This window comes from Elephantulus edwardii, unplaced genomic scaffold, assembly GCF_000299155.1.
Source record: "Elephantulus edwardii isolate Elephantulus edwardi_28Jun2011 unplaced genomic scaffold, EleEdw1.0 scaffold00011, whole genome shotgun sequence".
NCBI lineage: Eukaryota > Metazoa > Chordata > Mammalia > Macroscelidea > Macroscelididae > Elephantulus > Elephantulus edwardii.
This window is the reverse complement of record NW_006399761.1, coordinates 21908621-21914589: the sequence shown is the minus strand read 5'-3', so window position 1 is coordinate 21914589 and position 5969 is coordinate 21908621.

The window sequence follows — 5969 nt, the reverse complement described above, 5'->3', positions numbered from 1 at the left end:
AATAATATTGCATGAGTTCCTTGTTTTTTAATGCAGCATAGTATTCCATTGTGCGAATATACCACAGCTTCTCTAGCCATTCGTTTGTTGATGGGCAAGATAGATTTCTTTTGAATCAGTCATTACTGTGCCCGTAATGACTCATTAATATAATTAATGTTATGTAGTTGTGCAGAAATTTTTATATTGAAGTGTTATTATTATCAACCCATTATATGATCCTTGAAGGACATTTTTAAAGGATAACACCATATCATTAAAAAATGAGAAGATCAGACAAAAGAGCCCTCAGGAACATCCATGTATGTTCATGTGCATTGGGTCTATGGTTGTCCCAGCAGCCCCTGTGGTGAATTCATGTCAGGTTACTGAAGATGAGAGAACGTTTCTGTTTACATTTGATTTCCTGGATTTGTGCCTTTACATAACTAAGAAATTATCTCTATTTGCATAATCATGGCTAACAGCCAACTCTTCCATAAGCTCTTGTGAGTCTATGTTCATGAATAGATTTATCAAAGATTCCTATCTTTATACTTCATCAACATCTATGTCTACACAAAAACAAACAGTGCTGTGTCTGAGCATTGCTTCTTTGTGCTAGTAATTTTCTGAGATGATTTACAGAGACCAAAAATATGTCAATTAGATGTGGACTTTGTGAAGAGAGTTCCCCTTTTATTTCTCTCCACTCTGGAGAAAAGAGCTTTGCTCTTTTACTTAAATATTTCTTTCCCCTACAACTCAAGGGAATCCATGACCTGGATATACTTTTTCTTGTATTTTAAATAACATAAAAGTTATATATAGTAACTTTTGTAGAGAAGAGTCTTCATTATCTAGTGTTGCTGTGTCAGAAGTCTGATTCCTGTGCGTGATAAATGGACCATCAGGTGAAGTGCATGTGTAAAGTTGCTTCCCCCCTCCATTTTGACAACTTTCATTTTTCCTATATTCATACTTCGTATATTCCATCTCCCAATTAATGGTTGTTTGTAGCCATTTCTACTAATTTTTGGGTGACTTTCTGTCTGGGCTGTACATCTAATACTGTAACTATCCACATTCTTCTGTTCATAAGGTTTTCAAAGGTTTGTTGTTTTGAGAGTAGATGGTCACTACTTCTTCCTAGTATGTCTTAATCTGGGGGCTCTGTTATACCCTTTCCTGCAAGGGTGAACTTTCTTGTACCTGAAACACTGGCAGTACAGATTTTAGCTTCAGAATACCCCACAGGCTACACCAGTACAGCAGACTGACAGACAAGTGCTGCACTAATTGAAGCCAATAATAATATTCACACCTATATGCATCTAAGATATAAAGTAATTGACAACATGCAAATCATTCCCCGATAACCAAAAAGACAGATAGATGGTATACATCTAAAAGCAAATCATAAAAACAAGTAAGGAAGTTATGAAACACTTGCTGGAGAAGATCAAGGACTAAGGTCCTTTGGTGTGGCTGATGTCTCAACAGGAAGAAAACAAAGACCACATCAACATGATGATAGATGGAGAAAGGATTCAAGCTGTCAATGATTTCATCTTCCCTGGATAACAATCAACACCATTGGGCAAGAAATCAGGGATGTACTGCATTGGGCAAGTCCACTGTCAGGGATCTCTCCAAAATACTGAAGAGCAATGATATCAGTTTGAAAATTAAGGTGCTCCTGATTCAGGTTATGGTCTTCTCAATCACCTACTATGTACGCATCAGAAACTGGACAATGACTAATGGAAAAAGTTCAGCCAGAGTGCTTCTTGGAGGCAAAGATGGCAAAATTTCGTCTTTCATATTTGGACATCTTGCTAGTCAAGGCTATTCCTTGGAAAGGGATATCATGCTGGGAAAGATGTAGGGTCAGCAAAGAAGAGAAATACCCCCCAATGAGATTGATTGACACTGTGACTTTGGCAATGTGTCAGAAATGATCAGGATGACACAGGGCAGGGTATGGGTAGGGTCCAGATTGGCTGCTCATAGGGTTGCCATGAGTCATACTTGACTTGACAGCATGTAACAACAACATACCAAAAGTACTACAAGGAATGGTTATAATAAAATAAGGGCACTAGCTCTGCTGACCTAGTGGTAAAAAACTGCACTGCAATTCCAAAGGCATGCACTTTGAATCCACCAGCTGCTCTGTGGGAGAAGGATGGGCCATCTCCTCCCATTCAATTAACTGCCTCTGATAATCCTCTAGAGCGTTGGCTATGACTTGATTCAGATTCAAGGGCACACAACAATAGCAACAACAGCTTTGTTGTTGTTGTTATGTGCCGTCGAGTCGCCTGCGACTCATAGCAACCCTATGTACAACAGCCCTAAACTCTGCTCTGTCCTGTGCCAATCGCACTGTCTCTGACACACCCATCCCGATTATCCCAGTCACTGAATCAATCCACCTCATAGAGGGCCTTCCCCTCCTACGCTGTCCCTCCACCCTCCCAAGCATGATGTCCTTCTCCAAGGACTGGTCTCTCCTTACAACACGTCCAAAGTATGTTAGATAGAGCCTCAGAATCCTTGCCTCCAAGGAGCCACCCGGTTTAACCCTTTCCAGGACAAATCTGTTTGTTTTCCTAGCAGTTCATGGTACCCTCAATACTCTTCTCCAGCACCACAGCTCAAAGGCATCAATTCTCCTTCTATCCTCCTTGGTCATTGTCCAACTCTTTGATGTACAACAGCTTTAGGGGGGAAAAATTCTTTTCCTGTCAGCTCTGGGGAGAGATCCTCCACTCTTTAGCTTGATCTCTAGGAGTTTTGGCATCAATCTCCACCTACCCTTCCCCCATCTGTGTTTCCTTTTCTGGCTTGTTTACAGTCCTTGCAGATTCTTCTCCAAGGCAATGAGTTTGAGTTTGCTACCCCAAGAGACACACCCTGCGTTTATTCTGGACCATTCACATAAGAAAGAAAACCCATTCTAAAAAGAGATTGTAACCACTGGCATTGAAGAGGCAATCCAAAAGGCTTGTGCTGCTGTTCTAAAAATAGCCCCTTTCTGGTGGTTTAAGTCCACTCCACATGAGTGGCCTCCTCCCAAGTGATTTAGTCTCCAAAAACCCACACAAGGGTCAGCTATGAGTCCTTTCTTACATGACCACAGTGAACTTTCTGAAGTTTAACTGAATATATAACATTTCAAATGTAATATTTCATTTCAGATGTTATGTTTTCTCTTGCAATTTGATAGCGAGTTTTCAAAAGTCATAAATGCTTTACTTTCTCTTGAATAAGAATGTTCCAATATAAAATTAGAAAATAAAAATAATTTACTGTGTTATCATTGAGTATATTCATTCACATGCCAAAGCAGATTACTCCCTAAATGTGGTCCCAAGGAAATGCTTCAGTGTGCTCCTTAAATTTTAGTTATTCCTTCCATTAAGTAAAAATAGCAAGGAAAAAAATAAGTAAAAGCAAGTAAAAATAAGAAGAGAGGGTTATTGGGGAAAGCATCTTGCAAAGAGGGAGATGGAAGGTCAAAGCAGGGTTAACCTATGACTCATTTAATAAAGGGAAGTGATTCTTTTAAAGACTCTGAAGGTGAGGAAATGATATGTTTATGAGAGTGGGGGAGTTAAAAAGGAGTGAACCTATCAAAAGGAGAAGATCATCGTGATTATTTATAGAAGGAGGAGAGGATAACCTGGGATTGACCTGCATGGAAGGGATTATTGTTGTTAGATGCTTCTCTTTCAGTATAATGTGCAGCAACACTGTGAACAACAGATCTGAACCCTGTCTCATCCTGTAAGATTTCTACCATCTCTAATACACTTGAGCCTGTTGCTGAGGTCACTGTGTCAATCCATCTCATGGAGGGCCGCCTTCTCACTGACCCTCCCTCTCTCCGAACATAATATTCCTTTCCAAGGAATGTTGTTGCTAGTGCCATCAAGTTGACTACACCTCAAAACCACCCTATGAACAATGGCTCTGAACCTTGCCCTATCCTGAGCCAAACTCACCATTTCTGACACAACTGCCTCCATTGCCACAGTCACTGTGTCTACCCATCTCCTCAACCCTCCACTCACTCAAGCTTGTCCTTATCCAAGGACTGGGCCCTCCTGGCAACATCCCTAAAGTATGTGAGATGGACCTTCCAAATCCTTGCCTCCAGGGAACAAACTGGTTTCACTCTTTCCAGGACTGTTCTCTTGGCAGTTGATGGTATGTCCAGTACTCTTCTCCAGCACCAAAACTCAAAGGCATTGTTTCTGTCATCCTTATTCACTGTTCAGTTCTCAGACACACAACAAGCAAATGAGAAGATTCTGATCTAGACCAGGTGTATCTTAGTCTCTAAACTGGCATTATTGCTCTTTATCACTCTGGTGAGGTCTTTGACAGAGATTTTCCCAGTGGAACTTGTCTTTTGATTTCCTGACTGCTTGTGCCAAGAGTGGTAATTGTGGATCAAAGCAAGATGAAATCATTAACAACCTCAATCCTTTCTTCATCTAGCATGGTACTTCCTAGTGACCCTGTGGTGAGGATTTTTTGTTTTCTTAATATTGAGATACAATCCATATTGAAGGCTACAGTATTTGACATCCTGCAGGAAGTACTTCAAGTATTTTCAGTTTCATTGAGCAAGATTGTGTCATCTACATACTGCAGGTTGTTGTTGGGTCTTCCTCCAAACCTGAAGCCACACTCTTCTTCATAAAGTTTGGCTTCCCAAATGATCTGTTCCGTATATAGACTGAAAAGGTCTGAGGAAAGGATACATCACTGAATCACTTCTTTCTTGATTTGGAACCATGTGTGTTCGTTTGCTCTGTTTGGACAGTAGCTCTTGGTCTAGTTATAGTTTTCGCATGAACACAACAGGAGTTCTGAGATCCCCTTTCTTCTCAAAGTTAGCCACAACTTTTTGTGAAACACACAGTCAAAGGCATTTACATAACTGATATAAACGACAAATAGACATCCTTCTGATAGTCTCTACTTTTAGCCATGATCCATATGATATCAATGAAGCTTTTATTTCTGGCAGTTCTCTTTTGATGTACTGTTCTAGTTGTTTTTGGATAATCTTCAGCAAGATTTTGCTTGCATGTGATATTAGTGATATTCTTCAACAATTCCCACATTCTGTAGGATCACCTTTTTTTGGGGAATGGGATTAAATATAGCTCTCTTCCAGTCAGAAGGCCAGGTCCTTCAGATTTCTTAGCACAACCCAGTGAGGAGTGCCAGGACTGCACCTGTTCGTTGAAATATCTCAATTAGTATTCCATCAATTCCTGCGCACTTATTTTTTGACAATTCCTCCAGAGCAGCTTGAACGTCCTCTCCTCATTTATTATCATTGGTTATTGACACAGATACTTCAAATGTTCTGTGTCAGCTAATTCTTTTTGGTACAGTGATTTTGCGTATTCCTCCTATCTTTTTTTGCTCCTTCCTGTGTCATTCAATATATTGCCTATAACATCTTTGCAACATGGGCCTTAAATTTATTCTCCATTTCCAAAGAACTGAACTCCTAACAACGTGACCAAAGTATGTGAGACGAAGCTTCACCAACATTAAGGATCACTCTGGCTGCACTTTTGCCAAGACATATCTGTTTGTTCTTTTGATAGTCCATGAGATAGTCAATACCCTCCTCTAACACTGTAACTCAAAGGCATCAATTCTTCTATTCTCTTTAATGATTATTCAGCGATCCATAGCTAAGTGATTGAAAAAGACAATGGCTTGAATCAAACACACGCTGGTCTTTAAACTGACTTTGTTACTCTTCAGAACTTTGAAGACATACCCGACGGCAAACTTTCCCAATGAAATGTCTCCTGATTGCTGGTACCAAGAGGGTTGATTGTGGATCCTAGTAAGAGGAAATCATTGACAACTTCAATCACTTCAATCTATCATGATTTTGCCTATTAGTGCAGCAGTAAAGATTTTTGTTTTCTTGATGTTGCAATGCAGTCTAC